We start from the raw sequence: 23944 nt of genomic DNA on the forward strand, positions 1-23944 counted from the left end.
ACCGTATACTTTTTTAGTCTCATTTTAGTGTTTAAAATAATGTAACATTAAATTTTCAGGGGAAAAAAAAAAAAAAATATATATATATATATATATATAGGGGTTCCCGCTCACAAGAAAAACACTGGAAGTATTTATTCATTATTTTTAGCAGATTTTGATAAATTAATTAACTCTTGAGAAATAGTAAATTCTGTAGCTAATGAATGTTTCAATTTTTTTTTTTGTCAAAAGGTGTCCATTCATTAAGGGAGCTTGTAGTTGATTTCTTATTTTATTCTTATTTATTGTCACTGCTGAAAATATTGTTATTATTATTTGGAAGATTTAGAAACTACTAGATCTGTTGGTCAACGTACTAGAACACTAAAAATTTATAAAAAGTACTAGATCTAGTACGAAAGTACTGGTGGTGGTGGTCACACTGATGAGGACTAGATTATTATTATTATTTATTGACGAGCGGTAAATGAAGAAAGCTTAATAATGGTTAGTGTTCCTCTCCTGCACCTTACGACTTTGTGAAATGTCCAGGTAATAATAATAATGATGATGATACTAATAATAATAAAAATTTTTTATCACACAGACTTTATTATTATTCATACTAGTGGCGGCTGGTAAGAATTTCTAGTGGTGGGGCTGCAATGCTACAGCTCAAACTGCAAGTAAATCACGCGTTTTCCCCAATACGTTATACCCAATAGGTAGCTGTTTGGTGCAATCTGCACTGAAGGAAGCTCCAGCGTTGAGTATACTAGCCAGTACTGATACTAGCCCTATCCCGCACAATACATTGACTATTGCAAAATACAACTATTGCTACAAAATGAATTATATAAAATACTATCGAGTGGTATTGTATTACAAACAAGAAAATAACGGTTTTTAGAATATATGCCCTCTTAAACGATTCAACGATGACGTCTAAGGCTGGAACAGACCATGCTAGGCCTAAATTCTTGATACGCGTGATGATGATGATATAAAATTTAAGAACGTCGATAACAGAACAGGAACTTTCATTTTATTCTGGACGGGCTACAGCCCTTATGGACAAGCCGCCACTAATTCATACCTACTATTTACATTATATGCATCGCATTGTAATCTGGTGTACATGAACAATGAAACATAAATTGAAATTCTACTCTTTATAACTTTGGTGCTAGACGTGATTAGATATTGCTTATATATTATGTATTTGCAACGTACACTACTTGGAAAGAAGTCAACGGACACCCACTTGGCCAAGGTTCATTATGACATGTAATGAGTCACATGCTTGTAACCGGTATAAATTGGAGGAATATGATGCTCTGAAGCCAGTGCAATTATGTCTGGGTGAAACAGCTGCGAGAAGAAGTGATGGAATTTAGAGAGTCATGGTGATAAGATGCCATGTTGCAGGCCTATCTAGGCAAATTGTTGACAAATTTGGGCCTTCCCAGGTGAACTGTCAGTTATAGTATAATATGACTGTCAGTTATAGTATAATATGATATACTGAGATAGAAATGCAGGGAGCCAACTTGAAGGTTAATACGTCCAAACTGCAATTCATCGGCCTACATGTTGAATGTGGAGCTCTGGTCATTGACTGGAACATGAATCTACAGAGAAACATTCAGAACCGAGGCTCACAACATCGGTTTCCATGCTGGAACTGCAGTATGCAAACTCCACATTACCTGAACCAGCAGGTACCATCATCTTCAGTGGTGCAAAAAGTGTGTACAGTGGGATTAGGAAGCCTGGAAAGCTGTATTATGGAGTAGTGAATCATGCTACACCTAGCCGATGTAGATGTGGTGGATGCCTGGTGTACATCTCTTAACAGAGTGCTTAACCCCAACTATGAAATTCGGAGGTAGCGATGTGATGATATTGGGTGCTATATTTCTTGGTTTGGCCTCAGACCTCTGTTTGTGAACTCTGAAAGGTATCTGAACATCCTGGACAATGCAATGCCACCTACCTTGTGATGTTTCTGCAGAACTGACCATTGTCTCTTTCAGTATGACAATGCATTGCATTATAAGGCTGTTGCTGTAACTGCATGGTTTGTGAACATGACCATCAACAAACTTGACTGGCTTCCACAGAGTCCTGATCTCAACTTTCTGTGGGATAAACTGGAACATCAGGTGAGGTCAAGGACATCTTCCCCACGACAGTCTCTGGGACCACATTACATTCCTACAGGAAGAATGGTCATTAAATTCTTGATCACTATTATATGCTTGTGAGAAGTATACCCCATAGTATTGTTTCAGTCATCACAGCAAAAGAATGACCTACATCGTATTAAGGCGGGTCTCATGGGTGTTTGTTCCTCACACTATGGTGTCCATTGATTTTCAATCAGTGCATATGTTACAGCATATAATATTAATAATGATAATTATACAGGTTTTTTTTACAAGTTCCAGTGCTGAATGCTGCTTCTGTTTCTTTTGTGGAGTTTGCATGCTCTTATACTAGACTGCCCAAAACTTCTAAATCTTTCTTCAAACCAGTTTCTGTGTGGTCAATCTCTGGAATGGGCAAACAGTTTTTTCCCCATAAACTCAAGAAAATGGAGCGTAAATACCATACTATTTCAGACAATAATATATTGTCTTAGAGTTAGAAACCAAGAGATGACGACTGTTCTCAGTTCTCTCTTCATTGGATACTGCTTATAGTTAGTGATGGTCTTGGACCAGCTATTTCTGATTGGATACTGGTGACGATTGAACTGTCCACTCGGTCTCCAAAAGTTAAATAAGGTGAAAACGACCTCATTCATATCCTAAAAAGAATAAAAACTGTTACCTGATTTTTTATATATATATATATATAGTAACTTTAATTAGTAATTTACATGCATGGATAGGCTTATTTACAGTTGCAGTTGAATTATTATTTTTACTTTATATTATTAATATAAAGCAATAATCCTTTAATTATTTATTTAATTACTTCAAATTGATAAATTAACAATAAAGATTACTTTATTAATGATAAATATTAATCTATTAATAATAAACATTATTTATTATTATTATTATTATTATTACTTTTTAATGCAGAGATACATCTATTAAGTATAGACTGTTTTTTTTACAAATTTTGCATTAAAGTGATTGGTTATGTGTAGCTTAGTGGAAGTTGCATGTACCTGCCATGGCACTAGATCACCTGAAGAGAGAGCACCATAAGTTCAGTTCTAGTTGCCAATTATAGAAACTTTTACTAAGCCCTTTTTTTCATACAGTTCCTGAGTTAGTCGATCTCTGACATTGGCAAGTGGATTTTTTCTCCTGGAAACTCAGGTTTTTCATAGCATAAATTCAAGAAAATCGACCAGAGAACCCATTTTTCAGACAGTAAATATAATGTGTTAGGATTAGGGACCAGGAGATGGCAGCACTTGTTAGTCACCTCTCTTCACCAGATGCCATCTATAATTAGTGATAGTCTTGGGCTAGCTATCTCTGAGTGGTTACTGGTGGAGACTGAAGTATTCCCTTAGTCTCCAAAAGTTACATAGGGCTAAAATGGCATTGCCTACTCCTTATACCAGAATAAAAGGCATTAGCTAATTTTTTAAATTTATTTTAATGCTGTAGTTGTAAGAAAGAGTTTTTTCTTTATATTGATTCCAATTGAAGTATAATGTCTCAGCTTGCATCTTCGAAGCTTTTGATAATATTGGCCAGATATTGTTTATTAGTTTAATGGTGGTGTTTGAAGTAGAGTAGCGCTTAATAGATTTGATATTTACTGCAGCCATAGGATAAGAACTTCACACATGAACATACCAATAATAATAATAATAATAATAAATATTTTCTCAAATACATAAAACCTAAAAGCAAACTCTGAACTGACCGGTCACATCTGATTGTATGATTATAGTTGTAGCAGGTTGGAACTTGTGTATAAATAAGTAAGTCAAATGAATTATTTCAGTCTTTCTTTGGTTCAATTAAAAAAAATCATAATTTCCCAAGTGATTACATTTTTCCTGTTTCTGTGCATATTATAAGGCTGTATGTAAAAATTGTATCAAAATTCAAATTATTGTCTCACTCTAGTATTTGCCAATGATAATCTAATCTCAGCTTGAAGTGTAAACCCTTTGTGCTCACATAAACACATAAACGGTGTGTGTGTGTGTGTGAAGCATAGCTATTGTTCATTTGACCTTTATCCTTTCCATATTTAAAATTACATTAATTAAAAAATTAAAGTATTCAAAGTTATCATACAGTTACTTGTATTGGACCAATTAAGATCAGCGCTGATGTGCTACACACTCTTAAAACTTTCATACACCAGTAAAAATGCAATCATATGGTCAAAATCATATGGACATGAATTTTGTAGCGCTGGATAACCCACACAACTGCACACCCAACCTAAATGGGCACGCAACTCCACTGATATATATATGTATATATTACATATGCTACATTTCTGTTTAATACAAAATACTGAGAACATTCGTTTCTGATAAATGTTCATGACTGTTGTTACTGCTGCACTAAATGTTTTGTTTGTGTGTGTGTGTGTGTGTGTGTGCAGTTTGCATTTCTGCTCTCTTCCTGAAAGCTTGTACTGAGCTTATATGAGGAAGGTATTAGATGGAGGTGATTTAATAGTTTTGTTTCAGTACCCAATGCGACAAACCAGTTTTTGCATTTTTATTCTGGTTAGCATGTAGTAGGGAGTGCACACGCCCACAGACAACTACTGCATGTGTGTGCGCTGTCACCTTTTTGAATGGGGGGAAGACAGGGCATGTTTGTGTCCTTATATTGGTGTTTGAGAGGAATTCTTTATGTTTTTATTTATACCCTCTAATTTTCCATTTTGCTATAATGTCTATATAGTGGCCATTTCAGCTCTATATATTTCCCTAGGTTTCTATTTTCAAATGGCATTTTGTTTATCATGTCAGGTATGTAGAAGTCCCAGGGAGCTTATCATAGTGATTATTGTACTTATATGTTACGCAGATTGTGGTTTTATCTGATATTTTGTTTTGGTTATATAATTGTAGCCCATACGAGTGTGGAGTCTGCTCTTTTTAAAACAGAATATCAGTTTAATGGCTAGATTGAATGCAATGAAATTTCTTATTTAGGATCTCTGGGTGCTTGTGTAATCTTGTGGAAATGTTTTTGTTTCATAATATTAGATAGTGTTAATTTTTTCCACTTATTTTCTATTTCTTAGGGAATAAAAGCCATGAAATGTTTTTTTTTTATTTTATTTATATTAAAAATTGTGGAGTTAATTATGTTAGTTTATCCATCTTTAACTTCTGAAGTGGTGTTATATTGGTTGATGAAATTTTTCATTATATTTGAGGGTGGAAATAGGTTAAGGATCATCTGTGGAAGTTAATGGTCCTGCATTTTATTATAAAAATAAAAAAAAATAAATAAGCTAACGCCTTTTATTCCCTTAGAGGGAGTAGGTTTTATATCCTATCTAGCTTTTGGAGACTGAGTGGGAAGTTCCATTTCCACCAGTAACCAATCAGAGATAGCTGGACCATGTCTATCACTAATTATAGCAACCACCAATGAAGAGGCTGGCAAACAAGTGCTGCCATCTCTTGGTACCTAATCCTAACAAGATATGTTAATGTCTGAAAGAATGTGGATACTATGGTCGATTTTCTTGAGTTTACGGGATAAAAAACCCAAGTTTCCGGGAGGAAAAACCTGCTTGCCCATTCCAGAGATCGACTAACTCTGGAATCGCTCGAAGAAAGGCTTAGAAAGGTTCAAGTCTAGTCGTGAACTGGAGGAACTACTCCAGTTCGCGACTAGACTTGAACTTAAATCTGACTTCAAGTGACCAAGCGCAGAGGACGCAAGCGCCACTTCCACTGAGCTTTTATTATTATTGTTATTTCTCAGGCATCTCCACGGAGTCAAAAACTCTTTGCAGATACTCTGACCATTGTTTGCAAAATACCCACGTACCTCTCTTTGAACTCATTCACTGACAAAGTGCTCACACCTACCTCGCAATTAATTTCACCCCTTCACTATCCTTCGAGCAAAAAATCTAGTCCTAACAGCATTTCTTGTCACATTTTTATGCAGTTGCCAGGGGTAACCACTTGTTCTCTCCCTTCCTGCTATGTATTGAAAAATTTCTATGTTGTCAGTCCTATAAAACATATACACACACGAACAAAGAAAGAAATTAGCACACCAAGAAGGAAGCATAGGATTCAACTGACATTTTATTGCTATAATGATAAAGGTGGGCGATGCACATGATGGCAAAAACAGAGCTGAAGGACAATTGCAAAGGGATCTGTGATACGTAATCCGGTCATCATCAATAGCACGTTGCACCGCCTCGTACGGCGTTACATGCTGCAATACGGTCTGGCATGGTGGCGAACAGACGCCTGATGTTGTCCTGCAGCAGACTGGCCCACATGTGTCGGACGCTGTGCTCCAAATCCCAGACATTGCAGCACTGTGGGAGCTGGCATTTCAGCTGCTCCCAAACATGCTCGATAGGGGACAAGTCTGGGCAGCGGGCAGGCCTGGGCAACGAGCCATGTGCGGACAGGCATTATCCTGCTGGTATAGTGCTCCTGGTATTCCGGCTAGGAATAGGAGAATGTAGGGGCCATAGGATGTCGTCCACATACCGCTGCCCCATCAATGCACCGCATACCACTACGAGGGGGTGATCGGCTATTGTAGGCTATGGCTCCCCCAGACCATAATGCCTGCAGTGTGGGAGGTGTGGCACTTGATAGCAAGCTCATGATTGTATCCTTGACCAGGGGTCCTCCACACCTGGATATGATGATCATCTGTCCCCAAGACGAAGCAGCACTCATTGCTGAAGACCACACATCACCAGTCTGTGGCATTCCATGTCGCTCTCACCTGGCACCACTGCAAACGGAGTTGGCGATGTTGCGGTGTTAATGGGAGCACACGTAAGGGGTGCTGGGATCGTAGATTCGCCTCCGCGAGGCGTTGGGAAATGGTTCATGGACACACAGGAGCCCTACATCTGCCTATATAGTGGACCGGGTCACCATGGGATCCCTCCATGCTTGCCGCACGATCCGTCGATCCTCTCTAGCATTGGTCCTCCTAATCCAACCAGTGCCGCTCTGCTGTGTGGCAGTGCCGGAACGTGCCCACAGCTCCCAACACTGTCGGATAGTATGGTCAGAACGGTTCATGTGCACGCCTATATGGCATGCCGACCACCCTCTGGTTTTCAGGCCGATGATCATGCCGCTGTCAAAGTCCGTAAGTTGCTTAAATTGACGTCTCTGGTGTCTACCAGGCATTATTGTCACTCTGTACTCTAGTTTGCATCGGCTGGTGCTTTTCGCTTTAATCGACTACACACCGGCCTTATAAGGCTGCCAGTTCGTGCTTGCAGCGCCACTGCAGGGTGTGTGGGCATGCACAATCGCACCAAACTTGGATCATTTGCATACCACCCCACAATCTAGCTATTTGCTTAGTTTCGTTGTTGTGCCATGTTTTCTTCCAGGTGCGCTAATTTCTTTGTCCGTGTATGTGTATAATAAATATTGTTTTAATCATACCCCTCTTTTTCACTTTTCAGCTAGTTTTTGAAGCCCACAAACTTCAATCTGTCACATAAGGTGCATTCTATAGACCTGCTACAATCTTGGTTATATCTTTGGATTTCCCACTGCTTCATCCCCAGGGAGTCCTGATTTGCATTCAGGAATTCAGATGTGGCCTTATTAAGGCTATAAAGAGGAATAATAGTAACGTCTCTGTTCCTGCTTGTCAGGGTGTTCTTCATCAAGCACACAATCTGATGTTCTGTTTTGACCACCTTCGCAATATGACTTATAAACTTCAACTTCCCATTCACGATTACTTCCAAATCTCTGATCTCATCAATTTCCTGCAGTTCAATTCCATCTATATAGTGCATAGTAGTGATCTTTTCATTCCAAAGTGCATCACCTTACTCTTGTCTGCATTAAACTGTTAACTTTGCCATTCTGCCAGTCTAAGTCATCCTATAGGAATTCTGCATCATCTCTTCATTGACTGTTGCTCATTCTAGCTTCACATCGTCAGTAAATAACTGGATACGTCCTCTTAAAGACTCTTAAAGGGGGGTCTCACCATAGACTCCCCCTTCTCAACTCCTCCATAAGCAACTCTTTGGAATCTGTCCATCAGCCATTATTTATCGAAATCTCAAGCTTTATGTCCATTCCCTCATTTGCTCCAATTTACGCAAAGAGTTCCATGTGGAATCCTATCAAATGCCTTTACAAAGACAGCAGTATATAACGAAATAACGATTCAAATCATTTATTTCAGCACAAAATAACGATTTCTTTTATCCAACTCAATTGTCACTTTGTAAAAAATTAATAAATACCATATTTTTCCATGTATAAGACGATAATCGTATATATGGAAAAATATTTTTGGTCTAAAAATATTTTTAGACTAAAACCCCCAATTTTTGGTCTAAAATTTTTAGACCAAAAATTGGGATTGTCTTGTACGTGGGGGTGGAAGGGTAACCAGTTGAGAGACTTGTGATTGCCTTGGCGAAACTGCCGGCAACCTTGTCGCCGTGAACAGGCTATCGCCATTCACTAGCCTTTGTTAACTCTGTCGATTGATGTCATTAATGGCTGATTCTGAATAAACCAATCAGAACTCTGAAAGCATTCATATGTTGGCAACTTGTTGGCAGGGTAAGTTAATGCATTAACAATATTTTGAGCACTAGCCCTTAAAAATGGAAAATAAAAAACGATTGTCATATTCTTCAAAATTCAAGTTAAAAGTCATCAGTTATGCAAAAGAACATGGAAATAAAGCTTCAGAGTGACTACTCAAGATGCCAAAAAAGAAGAAGGCCTTAAGCAGAAACCCGCGAAATGGCCAAACTTGGAGCAGAGGCTTAAGACTTGGATTATGGAGCATCGGCAGAGTACCAAGCTTATTCTATATGAGGCAAAAAGGTTTGCAAGAGAAATGAACATTGTTGATTTCACAGGAAAGCCAAAATGGTGCTTCAACTTCATGAGAAGAGAAGGGTTGGCCATGAGAACATGAACCAAGTTAGCCCAGAAAATGCATCTTAAAAATATTACCTAATTAATATGCCCCTCTGTCCAAAAAGAAACCGAACTTTTGATAAAAAATAAAATACAGGCCAATTATAATTATTCAAATCATTTATTTCAATCAATATACTCTCCTTCAGCTTCGATACAGCGTTTTGCACAGTCAATTAATTAGTTAAATGAGTTTTTTATATTGGTGTTTGGGATACTGTTGAGGGGTCATGGTTACTGCTGCTTGAACGTTTTCAATGGTGTTGTATCGCTTTCTTTTCATTGTCAAATGAAGTCAGGAAAAGAGAAAAAAGTCACAGGGTGCTAAATCAGGTGAATATGGTGAGAGATCCAACACACAAACTTGGTTTTTGCTCAAAAACTGTCTCACAATATTCGAACGATGAGATGGTGCACTATTATGCAAAGGTGACCAGCTGCCTGCATCACGATATTCATGCCATACGCCATGAATTCTCGCTATCAATCATTTCAAAACTTTGAGATAAAACTCACCATTGACCATTTGGCCAGGCGGAACAAATTCTTTGTGGATAATGCCCTGAATCGTAGAAACAAATCAGCATTGTCTTTACTTTTGACTTCTCCAAGCGACTTTTTTTTCGGATGCCCCTCTTCTGGTGGTCTCCACTCAGAACTCTGGCGCTTTGTTTCAGGCTCATACTCAAAACACCACGTTTCATCACCGGTAATGATCATTTCAAAGGAGGTTGAGTCTTTATGAGCGGTTGTAATGAGGTCCTTGCAGTGTGACCGTTCATCAAAACACACACTGTCACTCTTGGCTTCTAATGAAACAAATGTAATAAACAGTTGACACAACACTAATAAAGGTTGCCTCTTTCATCAACAAAAAGATACAACAGGTGGCACCAATAGTTTCTTCTGTTTTCGAAAAGGTTCGGTTTCTTTTTTGGACAGAGGGTGTACTTTGAATATTTAAAAAAATATCAAATGTGTTCTGTTTTATATTTAAAATATTGATTTCTTAATTTTGGATTCGAAAAAGTAAGGTTTGTCTTATACAGGAAAAAATACTTAAATCGACAGATTTAACTTTTTTTTTTTTTTTTTTTTTTAAATACAGATTTAAGTATTTTCCAGATCAACAAACTTAAATACTTTGTATTTAAGTTTGTTGATCTGGAAAAGGCATATGACAAGGTGCCAAGAGAAAAGCTCTTCAAAATACTACAGTTATATGGTGAAAGCATATATACTGTATATAAGTAGTCCAGCTGTGAAGTGACTTCATGCACGAACTTTGTTTGCTTACACTTGGATAAAGGATGAAACCAAGAATATAATTTCTTGGCATCTTTAATTTATAGTTATATGATGTAAATGGGACATTATATCATACAACACAAAGTCTGTATTTAATCTGTAAATCAGTAATTAGAATTGAAAGAAGTACAGGAAGATGGTTTGATGTTAAATCAGGTTTGCTACAAGGGTGCTCACTATCTCCACTGTTATTCATTATCTACGTGAATCTCTACTATTACATCTGAATACCACAGCACCCACTAAGGTTATCCTTCCAAAGTCATTCTTCCTTTTACTTGCCATTTAGCAGAAGAGCTCTTTGGGATTACCCTTGATCTCCTTGGCTAAGGTCTTCTCATAATCTGATTTAGCTTTTCTTACTATGCTGGTAACCTTCCTAGCTTGAGCCTTGAACTGCTCATGGGTGTACTGATTGCCTTTCTCCTTGTAAATTCTCCATAACTTTTTTTTTTTTTTTTTGCAGATAAAGCCTGATACTACTGCTCATCCATCCAATGCCTACCTTGTTTGACTTCCTGACCATGGGAATACATTCTGATATTGCCTTCCTCAGATACCTGCTGATTTTGTCCCATGCACTGCTAACATCTTTCCCTTGCAATATGTTCTGCAATGGGATGGTTGTAAGCTCACTCCGAAGCTTGATATAATTACCTAACCTGTAGTTCTGTATATACCCCCTTCTTAGGAAAGAAATCCTCCCAAGTCAATACCACATGATTGCTCTCACCAGTTGGAGGTAACAAGGACACCTTACTTATGCATATGTCCTCTGAACCAATGATCAGGTCCAACACTCTCACACCACGAGTCGTTTAAGTTTGCTGTTTCAAGTAATTGTCTCTTGGAAGGTGTATGAATTCCATTTGCTTTTTGCCACGTGATATTTCCTCCTTCCAATTCATATCACCATAATTAAAATCCCCCAGAATAATCACTAACCCTGCACTCATTGTACTAAGCAATACATAGTCTCTATTTAAGCAGTAAGTCAGCTGTAGAACTGAAGGAAGTAGTATGTTAACATGGTTTGAGGTAAATGCAGGTGTGTGAAAGGGGTGCACACTGCACTGTTATTCATTATCTATATGGATTGCATTATAAAGCAAATGGTATGAAATCTGATATCAGTATTATCTCTTTACTTTATGCAGATGATATTATACTTCTGAATAATTCCAGAACAAGTCTGCAAGATTCCCTGACTAAATTGAATATTATTATTATTATTATTCAGGCCTTCATAGAGTCAAAACACTCATCACTGGTGGTCCTTCCTAGGAAACACAAAGTCTATCATACCACTCCTTTAACTCATTGACCATTATCACTCTCACCACTCTATCAGGCAATGTATTCCACAGTTCAACCACCCTCCATGCAAAGAAACCACTCCTCACCCTCTTGCTCACAACTTCTTTTCGTAACTTCCAGGGATGGTCCCTTGTCATCACTTCTTCCCATTGTTCAATCAAGCAAAAGAAGTCCCCAATGTTAATTCTGTAACCACCTCTCAACAGTTTAAAAGTCTCAATCATATCACCTCTCCTCCTCCTCCTCCTATCTACGAAACTCTTCAGTCCACATTCCCTCAGCCAATCCTCATAACTAACATTGTACAATCCTGAAACCATCTTTGTTATCCACCTCTCTACCCTTTCCACTGTTAATTTATCCCCTTCAAATCCTGGGGACCAAATCTGAGAACAATAGTCTAAGTGTGGTCTGATCAGGGGCTTATACAACGGAATGATAACTCTGTTATCTCTGCAGGTTAGCATCCTTCTCAGTATTGCAGCAATCCTCTGTGTTACCTTCACCACCTTCACAATGTGTCCCCTGAATTTCAAGTTTCTATCAATCGTCAACCCCATATCTCTTGTCTTTCCTACTTCCTCCAGTACAACTCCTCCAACAGAGTATGAAGTGTCCCATCGATTTGTTCCAAACCTCAAGACCTTACATTTTGCTGCATTAAACCGACACCCCCTCCCCCATTCATTTTGCCCATCTGTCTAGCTTATTCAAATCCTCTTGCAGAGCTCCCACATCTGCACTATTACTAATAACCCTTTCCAGGTTTACACCATCTGCAAACAACTAAATATCTCATTGCAATCCACGGACAATGTCATTGATATAAGGTTAAACAATATAGGTCCCAGTACTGAGCCCTGTGAGACCCCACTTGTAGGCTTCTGCCTCCTTGAAACTGCCCCATTGTACACAACTCTGATAACTATCAGACAGCCAATCCTGAATCCAGTTGACCAACCTGACATCCAAACTCATGTGCTGCAACTTATCATGTGGCACCCTGTCGAATGCCTTTGCTAAATCCATGAAAATGGCAGTATATGCCTTTCCCTCATCTACTGCTCTTATAACTTTATTATAAAAGGCTAGCATATTACTAAAACAAGAGCGCTCCTTAACAAATCCATGTTGATCCTCATAAATAACATTACCCTCATCTCATATTTGTAAATTTAGGGACACAAAAACACACGTGTTGAACAGATTATTTTATTAATTACTAATAAAATAAAACTTGATGTTTTGAACCCTGTATCGAGGTCATCATCGGAAGAATACAAGCGTATACGGAACCAAGCTACATGCTCATGCCCTGTATACTGGTAAACTAAATCTACATAGTTAGTTAATCCTTTTCCCTAGCCTGACCTCTAGTGATAAAATAAAAATAAAAATAAAATAAAAAAATAAAATAAATAAAATAAAAAATAATATATATATAAAAAAAATAAATAAAAATAAATAAATGCAACTACAATAAACTGCTAAAGTCCTCATGTATTAATATTCTTCTGGATAGTTCTGATTGTTATATGATTTCTTTCAGTTGCTGTTGAATGTTACAAACACTTCACCAGGTAGTGGGATTCACTTCTTGTAGTGGGATTTTTCTATAGCTAGTTTAGGTTGTTATACAGGTTGTAGATGGGTCCTCCACATTCTTGAAATGGTTAGGCCATCATTTTTGTTGAGATTTGGGTTGTGTTTGAGCATTTCATATGACTCAAACCAGGTTTTGGTGCAGTGTAACCTTAAAAGAAAAAAAATTATCCTCATCTGTCCAATGCTGTATACGGTCCCTAACTAATTTTAACAACTACTGATGACACACAAACTGGCCTGTAATTAGACACTTCCAGTCTACTGCCACCCTTATGCAATGGCACTATCTTACCTTCCTTCCATTCCCTGGGCACCTTTCCCATAGCCAGACTTTCATTGAAAAGCCAGTCAAAGGAGCTGTCGAATAACTGTTGTAATAAATTTGGCATGAAAATCAGCAATAAAAATACAAAGACAATGAACAATTAAACATCAGCTTTATCCTGAATGGTCAACCTATCAAGCAATTGTGCCTAAATAGCATTTCAGCTATTTAGGCACAATTTGTATCAAAGATGGCAAATTAAATATGGAAATACACAACCTAATTAGCAAAGCTGGCATAGTAGGAAGTCAGCTGAATAAATTTATATGGAATAAGAAAGAAATTAGCCAAAGCACTAAACTAGCAGTATTCGAGACAGTGCTCAAACCAATTTTAACTTATGGATCTGAAAGCTGGATTAGAAATAAAAGATTTCTTCAAGGACTGGCAACCATTGTGGTTGCCAGTCCTTGAAGAAATTAGGGATGGGATTAAACTGGCATCCCCCGTCTAAATAGGGGATGCCAGTTTAATGTGGCTAAAATAAACGGGTCTTTTTCTAAATCGATCGTTGTAGAAAAAGACGCAGAGGAAGACCAAGATGTATGTCTGTTGATACAGCAGAAAGTTACTTGTCAAGTCTTGACAGATAACAGATTGATTTGGAGGAAAATTGCTGATCGGAAGTTAGTAATGGTGTAACTTTTTCATGTAGTACTCTCATAATGACTAATATAGTCAGGAAGGGAAAAATTCTAATATTGTTCAAGGGACAACCTTAAGGAATTTTTTCATTATGTGGCTATCAAAGGAAGGAATAATTGGGGATGAATGGTCTTGCTTGATGGGAAAGATGGTCTAATCGTCTTCTGCAGCTTCTCCCAATTAAGTGGGGTCACTGTTGATGATGAGTCTCCTCCACATCCTCCTGTCTTGGGCTGTCGCCATATCCAAGTTCTTCATCCTCAAGTCCTCTTCTACCAGCTCCCTCCATCTCTTCTTTGGCTGCCCACGCTTCCTCCTTCCTTGCAAATCCATCTGCATGACCTTTCTTCCCACATATTTGTCCTCCTTCCTCATCACATGACCAAGCCATCTCAACCTTGCCTCCTGTATCTTCGCTCCGAAGTTCGCAACTTTCACTGTTCCCCTTACATAGTCATTTCTCAGATGATGGTCTAATGATTAAATGAAATTTAATGACCAAATGAAAGATGGTCTAATGATCAAGGGAAATGCTATTGTAGTGCTGTTTAATTATTACTTTATTAGTGTTTCATTCTGGAGTTGTTAGTCTTATGCCAGTGCATAAGGGCAGTGGGAGAACGGAAACATCAAATTATAGACCAGTTAGTGTTACTTCTGTGATTGTTAAGGTATTAGAAAAATTGGTAAGAGCTTGTATACAAAACTAGGCAGATGAAAATAATATTATCTGTGAAGGTCACAACAGATTTGTTAAGGGGCATTCTTATTTCACTAATCTCATTAACTTTTATGACAAAGTTACAAGAGTTGTTGATGAGGCAAATGCATATGCTATAATTTTTTTTTTTTAGATTTTGCAAAGGCACTTGATAGGGTACCACATGATAAATTGATATTTAAGCTGCAATGTATGGGTATGGATATTAAGTTGGTGGAGTGGTTGGCAGTTGGTTATCTAATAGATAACAAAAGGTTGTGTGTGGAAGGATAATAATATTGGGGAAAAAGAAAGTTACTAGTGGATTTCCACAAGGTTCTGTGCTGGACCACTACTTTTCAACCTTTATATTAATGATAAATTTAGTTTAATCCTTTATCCAAGTGTGAGCAAACAAAGTTTGTACCTGAAAATATCTTCAGGACTGAAGCAAGGTGATGCAACTGTTGGCAACTCAGAGCAAAGGTGGACCAAGCTCTCATCACTCCTTGTCTCAGTATCTCCCACCATGCAAAGTACGTTCTTGCAGACATGTATAATGCTATGCATTGAGGGAAGGGCCACTACCCAGACCAGTTTCAACCTTTATTGACCTCTTGTCAGTGGGAGGCAGACCCAGACACTAAGGCATTGGAGAGGTCATATTTACCTATATGAGTTGCCAACCAGTGTACCACCTGATTATCAAATTACTCTGGATTTAGAGAAAGATGTTGGAAGTTTATTTTGCACTTGGTTAGACTGTAATAATTTTAGTTTAATCCTTTATCCATGTGTGAGCAAACAAAGTTTGCACCTGAAAATATCTTCAGGACTGAAGCAAGGTGGTGCAACTGTTGGCAACTAGGAGCAAAGGTGGACCAAGCTCTCATCGCTCCTTGTCTATCTTCCACTATGCAAAGCAGATGTCCTTCATCATCATCACGAACCATGGGCTCACTGCCCGTTGATGTGTGATGCCTGTTTCACTATCTTCTTCCACCTTTCTTTGTCCAGTGCACAGTGTCACAGTTTTTGTACACCCATTCCACACCAGTCTTTTATATCGTCTATCCATTCTCTGTATGGGCTACCTCTTTTGTTTAAACCATCCAAAATACCAAACATAAATGTCTTTATCTTCCGGTCCTCACTCATTCTACAGATGTGTCCAAATAATTGCAGCTTCCGTTTTATAATCTTCTGCATTAGATTCTGTTTGGGTTGTATCTTCTGATAGAGCTCTTCATTGGTGATTTTCTGTACCCATCCTATTCTTAGAATCTTCCTGTAACAAGTTTTTCAAATGCCAAAATTAATTTTCTTGATTCCTTATTTATTACCCACGTTTCAGATCCATACAGTACACCACTGAAGATGCATGCTTCCAGTTCTCTTTGTTTGCAGACTGATCACTTTACTTTTCCAGATGTTATCCATGGCCTTCAGATTTGTTCTTCCCTTTGCAATCCTGATCTTTATTTCTTTTTTTACAGTCCAAGTCATATGTCAGTTTACTTCCCAAATATGTGAATTGTTCTACAGTTTCTATATCAGTTCCATCCACTTATATCTTTTGTTTCATGTTCTTCTCGCCAAATACCATTGTCTTTGTTTTTTCCAAGTTCATAACAAGTCCAAATCTCTTCCCTTCCTCATTTAACAGTTCCAGTGTTTTTTTGTAGTTCTCTTTCGTCTTCTTCAATAATAACAATGTCATCTGCAAATCTCAGATTGTTAATTCTCATTCCGTGTACAGATATTCCTTTGGCATCTTCCTTCAGTTTGTCCATTGCTCTTTCTAAATGTGCGATGAAAATGCTTGGTGATATTGGATCTCCCTGTCTAGTACCTCTGCTTGTTTTAAACCATTTCACCAAATCATCACCTATTCTAACTGCTGCAACTGCATTCTGATAAACATCTTTTAATATTGCTATTAGTTTTTTATCAATTCCATAGGATTCCAGAACTGCTAATATCACTTTCTGGTCAATACTGTCAAATGCTTTCTGAATATCAACAAAGCAAGTATATATGTTTTTGTTTTTTCTCCTAGCTTTCTCTGCTATTAACCTCATTGTCAAAATCTGTTGAATTGTAGTTCTATCCTTCCTAAATCCTGCTTGCTCATCTGCAAGGTATACTTTGCCAAGGTGACTTATCAAGGCAATTGTTCTATAATTTTTACATTCTAGCTTATTTCCTTTCCTGTATAATGTTTTCACCCACTACTCTGGCATTTTCCCTTCTTTCCATACCATATTACATAGTTGGTACATTTCTGTAACCATACTTTCACCACCATATTTAATCATTTCTCCAGTAATGTTATCGTTACCAGAACTCTTGTTGTGTTTTAGCCGTCCTATTGCTTTTTCTACCTCTCCTCTTAAAATGTCCATATCATGCTCATTACCTGGTGGTGATATCTGCTTCAATTCTTCAGTCAGTTTCCCAATGCTATCTGAATCTAGTTTTTCTTCATATAACTCACTACAGTATCTTGTTCACCGCTGTACAATTTTTTCTTTATTCATCAATACTTTGCCTTTTTCATCTTTAATTGTGGTCTGTTTTGGTTGCCACTTTCTATTAATGGTTCTGATCATTTTGTATACCTCCTTTGTTGTATGCTCTCCATAGTACTGTTCTATATTGTTGCATTGGGCTTCTAACCATTTCATCTTATCCATTCTGACTGCTTTTTTCACCTCATTACACTTTCTTCTATATTGCTCTTCTATTTGTTCTGATGTATCCCTTCTTATCTTCAACATTCTTTTCTCCTGTACTAACTTCAGTGTTTCTTGTGTAATCCATTTCTTCTTGATCTTCTCTTATTCTGGTACTGTTTCTTCAACTGCATCGTCTATCGCCTTCATTACTCTTTTCACTCTTAAATTTGAGTTTTTTTCTTTCTCCACACTTTTAAGTTTCTCTTCTAACACTGTTCTGTGCCTTCTTCCTATTTCTGCTTCACTTATTTGTGCTGTATCTCTTCTATTCTGATGTTGGGGTTTATATTTCTTTTTTTTTAATTTCAACTTGATGTTTGCAATCACTAAACTATGGCCCGAGTCTATATCCACTCCTTGAAAAGTTTGACATTGCTGTACCGATGTTATCCATCTTCTTTTAATCATATCAATCATGTTTTTTGGTTTTCCCATCATTTGATCGCTACGTCCATTTTCTACACTCCTTTTGTTGGAATCTTGTGTTACAGATCATCATCTCATGGTCCACAGCAAATTCTAACAATTTTTCGCCTCATTCATTTCTTTCTCCGAAACCATATTTTCCTATGACTCTTTCCCAACCATCATTATCTATTCCAACTTTGGCATTCCAATCTCCTTCAATAATTAGCACATCTTGCTTTGGTATTGTTTCTATTGTCTCTGCCAGATCTTTGTAGAATAAGTCAATATCCTCATCTGTGCTGTCAGATGTGGGTGCATATATCTGGAATATGTTGAATGGCTTTGCCTGAAATCTTGCTACTATGATTCGTTCATTAACTGGTTTGTAGCCTAACAGTGCCTCTCGAGCTGTTTTGCTAAGAAGGAAGCCAACTCCTGCTTCATGCATGGTGTCATGTCCTGACATCATGAGATGAGATGGACATCACCTCTCTAGATGATGTCCATCTCATCTCTGCCAATCCTAGTATATCCCACCGATATCTCTTTATTTCCTCACAAAGTAGTTCTAATTTTCCTGACATCCAGAGTGTCCGCACATTCCACGTTCCTACTGATAACAGTTCTGTTAGTTTCAGTTTCTGTTTCTTTTCGGTATCCCACTTTTCGATCCAACCCCGATCGCTCGATTGGTATCGCAGGCCTTGTTTATCCAGGTGACGCCCGAGTCATCATGTTGTAGCTGTTGATTTTATAGGCATTAGATAACAATCGTGTTTTTTCTTTATGCTCAGAGCATTAACACTCATCTGACTGACCCTCCTCCTTTATCCAGGCTTGGGACTGGCATGAGACTCCTAAGGATCCCATGGCAGAGTTAGATGTCTTTGCGGACATGTATAATGCTATGCATTGAGGGAAGGGCCACTACCCAGACTGGTTTCAACCTTTATTGAGGTCTCGTCAGTGGGAGGCAGACCCAGAGGTGGTGACACCTCTGGATCTTTATATTAATTTTATATTAATGATAACTTTATATTAATGATATTGTCTCTGAAATTCAAGGAGATATTCAGTTGTTTCCAGGTGATGTGAAACTGGGAAAAGTTAGTGAGAGCACTGCTGATGTAGTGACTCTTCAGGAAGATCTGAATAAGCTGGAAATGTGAGCAGAGGAATGGGGGATGCCAGTTTAATGTGGCTAAAATGAATGGTTTTTAATGTTGAGAACTGTATACTCTAGCTTGCAGAGAGAGATGTGCTGAAAGAGGCAGTAGAATGTCTTGGGAATGAGTTGATAAGAGGGAAAGATGAGATTAAGTGAATGGAAGAGATAAATGTAAGGCAAATCAGAGTAGGAGTGAGAGAGGGAGAGTTATGGAATGACAGAAGAGGAGAGAATAGAAACAGTAAAAGAGAGGGAATGAAAGAGAGTTATGGGAATGATAGAAGTGGAGAGAATAGACACAGCAGAAGAGAGAATATGAGAAAAATGTGAGGGAGTGCTGGAACCAGGGATAGAGAGAGAGAGATGCAAGGACAGCAGGTCAGTAGTGGAACACAGAGAAGGTGAGTAATCAAGGAATAGAGTGGTAAGAGGTGTGATGTATGGTAACTCGATTATCCGTGGTGTGCAAGATAGGATGCCAGAGGAGTGTTTGCCTGGTGGAATGATAGAAAGTGTGGTTATGGCAATTAAGTGGGATGAAAGGGTGGATGAGAGGATCTGTATGTGAGAGACTGCTTGTATTTGAATGAGGAAGGATGTAGGCATCTGGATAGATTGCTGTTCTCTGAACAAGTTGGTGTGTCAATGCAGAGAAACTACAATTACCAGGATGGATAGTAGCAGGGGTGTCCTCTTGTGAGAATAGGTGCTTGGGAGAAGGGGGAATACATCAGGTAATGCTGAGTCCAGTGGAGTCTGGAGGGGAGAATGATAGGTATAGAAACACAACATTTTTATTATGCTTTATACTAATGCCAGGAGCATCTGGAATAAAGGAGATGAATTGGTGGCACTGATAGCATAAACCTGTCCAAAGATTATTGGGATCTTTGAGACGTGGTTGATGGAAGATGATATAATAACAGGAATAGAAAGCAGCAGGGTACAGCATTTTTTGACAGGATACGAAGGAAAAATGTGGTGGTGGAGTACTGCTAATGATAAGTGATGACTTATGTCCTCTTGGAGTGGAGCTTTGGAGGGCAATGACACTAATGGTTTTGAAATGGTGTGAGGGAGAGGTGGGCAAGACAGGATATTTAGTGGGGTATTGGTGAAGAATAAGTTGGATTCAGGCCAAATAGGGGTTGTCAGGATCAGATTTTCACTTTAAGACAAATAGGTGAGCAATCTTGGGAAAATAATAAAGATTCAGTTATATAACAAAGATTCAGGACTGTACAAGGATAGTTATGAGGATCGGCTGAGGGAATGTGAACTTCAGAGTTTGTTAGATGGAAGAAGGAGAGGTGATATGATTGAGACTTTTAAACTGTTGAGAGGTAGTTTCAGGGTTGACATTGGAGAGTTCTTTCGCTTGGTGGAACAGGGGGGAAGAGCAAGGACCAGGGCCATCCCTGGAAGTTACGAAAGGAAGCTGTGAGCAAGTGGGTAAGGAGTGGTTTCTTTGCATGAAGGGTGGTTGAACCGTGGAATGCATTGTCTGATAGAGTGGTGAGAGCACAAATGGTCAATGAGTTCAAGGAGTGGTATGATAGACTTTGTGTTTCCTAGGAAGGACCTCCCACAATGAGTCTTCTGACTCATGGAGGCCTGAATAATAATGATAATGATAATAATATGTTTAAGTATGTTGGAGGAAGTTGAGGAATTGTTGGATCTTAAGATTTTGGTGGATCAAAATTTAAAATTTAAGAGGCATGTTACTGTAAAGGTGATTAATTCAGAGGATTGCTGCAATATTAAGATGAACATTAATCAGCAGAGTTAAAATGGTAGTAATTCATTGTATAAGGCTCTGATCAGGCTACATCTAGACTATTGTGCTCAAATCTGGATACCGGGGTTTAAAGGGATGAAGATACTTTGGAGAAGGTGCAGAGGCAGTTGACAAAAATGATTTGATGACTGTTGAATGTTAGCTATAAGGATAAATTGAAGTCATGTAATCTGCAGAGTTTGGCTGATAGAAGGTGAAGGGATTATATGATTGAGTTGTAAGCTCTTGAGAGATATTTACCAGGTAGATACGAGAGAGATTTTTCAGATTGTGGAAAATGAGGAAGGAATGAGAACTAGAAGCCATTCTTGGAAATTTCACAAGGAAGTGATGAATAAGAGGGTTAGATGTATTTGTTACGTGGAGAGTGGTGGGTGAGTGGATTGCATTGCTTGAGTATGTTGTCAATGCTAAGAGTGTGAATAAATTTAAGCTTCGGTATGATAGATATTTATGGCAGTAGAGATTTTCCTGAAGTCTGTGGGCTTTTGTAATATATGTATGCTTATTTCACATTGTAATGTAATATAATGTATATTTATTATATAATTTATCTAATTGTTAATGGTATAAATCTCTTTCTTTCTACTTCAACGAGTCTTTGACTCAAGGAGAGCTGATGTACTATTAGGAATTTGATGATGATGACTATTTTGTTATCATAACTTTATGCTGTTGTTACTTATTTTAGATGTTTCTGGCATTATTATATATGAATTGCAATGCCGTATATCTTTTCCTTGCACAAAGCCATACATCTTGCACTCACTTTCCTTTTAGATTTGAGACACGAGAAACTAAATTCAGCATTTTTGATTATTTGATATCAGGTAACACTGAGCCCAGTGGAGTCTAGAGGGGATAATACTGGGTATAGAAACAATGGCATTTTTATGCTTTATACCAATGCCAGAAGTATTCAGAATAAGGGAGAGGAATTAGTGGCTCTGATAGCATCAGCCTGGCCAAAGATTATTGGGATCACAGAGACGTGGTTGACAGAAGAGGTTATAATAACAGGAATAGAAGTTGCTGAGTACAGCATTTTCAGCAGGATAGGAAGGGAAAGCATGGTGGTGGAGTACTGCTTATGATAAGTGACGACCTATGTCGTCTAAGAGTGGAGGCTTTGGAAGACTGTGACACTAATGATTTTGAAAGCATATGGTGTGAGGTGGAGGTGGGCAAGACAGGATATTTAGTAGGGTGTTGCTACAGACCAAGGAGCACAGAGGGTGGGGACCAGGAGATGTTGAGAAAGTTGAGCTTGGCAAGTGCAAGAAGAACAATTGTTATGGGAGATTTTAACTACAGCAGTATAGATTGGGGAAAGGAAGATGCATGTAGCAATAAGGGAATGGAATTTCTAGAATTCTTGAGGGACAAATGTCTTAGGCAACATGTAGCCTAAGAGGGAACAAGAGGTTCAAGAGTTTTGGATTTGGTTATAGCATCAGATGAGCTGATAATAACTGATATGACATCTCTCTCTCCCACCAGTTGAAGAGAGTGGCCGTATGGTTTTGACTTGGAAAATGAATAGACATGCAGGAGTATCAAAGAGATGGGAACGTATGTGGAATTATAAGGCAGGTGATTATAATAGTCTTAGACGTCAACTTAGGGAAGATTCGTGGAGGGAGGAATTGGAAGGCCGGGATATCATTAGTGCTTGGGAAATTGTGAAGGAATATTTGTTAGCAGCAATGGTAAGCTGTATTCCATGATTGAAGGAGAGGACATAATTTGGAGTAAAGCGGATGACAAACAATATTATTAAACAGGAGCTACATGCGATAAGGAGTTATAAGGAGACAGGTGAAGAGAAGATGCATGAAGAATATAAGACACAGGCCAGAAGAGTGACTAGTATGGTAAGGAAGGCGAAACCGGAATATGAGAAAAGATTGGCCCTTAGATCCAAAGAAAATCCTAGGGAATTTTTTAGCTATGTGGCCAGTAGGAGAAGAAATGACTGTGGAAGAATGATATTGTGGGATAAAAATGGGAATAGAGTGACTGATGCAGAGGACATAGTGGAATTGTTCAATGAACACTTTACTGGAGTATTTCATCCTGGAGGAGTCAATTTGAATACTAGAGGGATAAAGCAGGTTTGAGGTTTAGAGGTGCAGGAGAAGAGTGTGTTCCACGTACTGAGTACTCTGGACGTAAGCTGTGGGACTGGATGGTATTTCACCATGAGTTTTGAGAGAATGTGCTAAGGAAATGACAGTGCCCTTGACGTGGCTTTTCAGTGAAAGTCTGGCTGCGGGAATGGTGCCCATGGAATGGAAGGAAGGTAAGATAGTGCCATTGCATAAGGGTGATAGCAGACTGGAAGTGTCTAATTATAGGCCAGTTTGTGTGTCATCAATAGTTAGTAAGATCTTGGAGAAAGTAGTGAGGGACCATATATAGCATTGGGCAGATGAGGCACAAGAGCAACCCTTCACAAATCTTCAGTGGATTTGTGAAGGGGCGTCTTGTTTTAGCAATAGCTAGCCTTTTATAATAAAGTTACAAAAGCATTAAATGAAGGAAAGGCATATACTGCCATTTGACAGGGTGCCACATGATAAGCTGATATTCAAGTTGCAGCACATGGGTCTGGATGTCAGATTGGTCAACTGGATTCAGGATTGGCTGTCCGATAGGTATCAGAGAGTTGTGTATGGTGGAGCAATATCAAAGAGGCAGAAGGTTACAAGTGGGGTTCCACAGGGCTTAGTACTGGGGCCTATATTGTTAAACTTTATATCAATGACATTGTCCGTGGATTGCAATGAGATATTTAGTTGTTTGCAGATGATGCGAGGCTGG

At 38.3% G+C, this 23944-nt stretch overlaps 1 protein-coding gene across 1 annotated transcript in view; it reads left to right on the forward strand.

Annotated features, from left to right (window-relative positions):
* The first annotated feature begins 2742 nt into the window (after positions 1 to 2742).
* LOC150095620 (prefoldin subunit 5-like) overlaps positions 2743 to 23944 on the forward strand; it is a 134488-nt gene continuing 113286 nt past the window's right edge. The window contains exon 1 of the mRNA XM_090409918.1: positions 2743 to 2771. The gene's annotated coding sequence lies outside the window, so the exon portion shown is untranslated. The remainder of the gene's footprint in view (positions 2772 to 23944) is intronic.

This window comes from Typopeltis vanoorti, chromosome 20 (genome assembly GCF_054136105.1).
Source record: "Typopeltis vanoorti isolate ZY-2024b chromosome 20, IOZ_Tvanoo_1.0, whole genome shotgun sequence".
Classification (NCBI taxonomy): domain Eukaryota; kingdom Metazoa; phylum Arthropoda; class Arachnida; order Uropygi; family Thelyphonidae; genus Typopeltis; species Typopeltis vanoorti.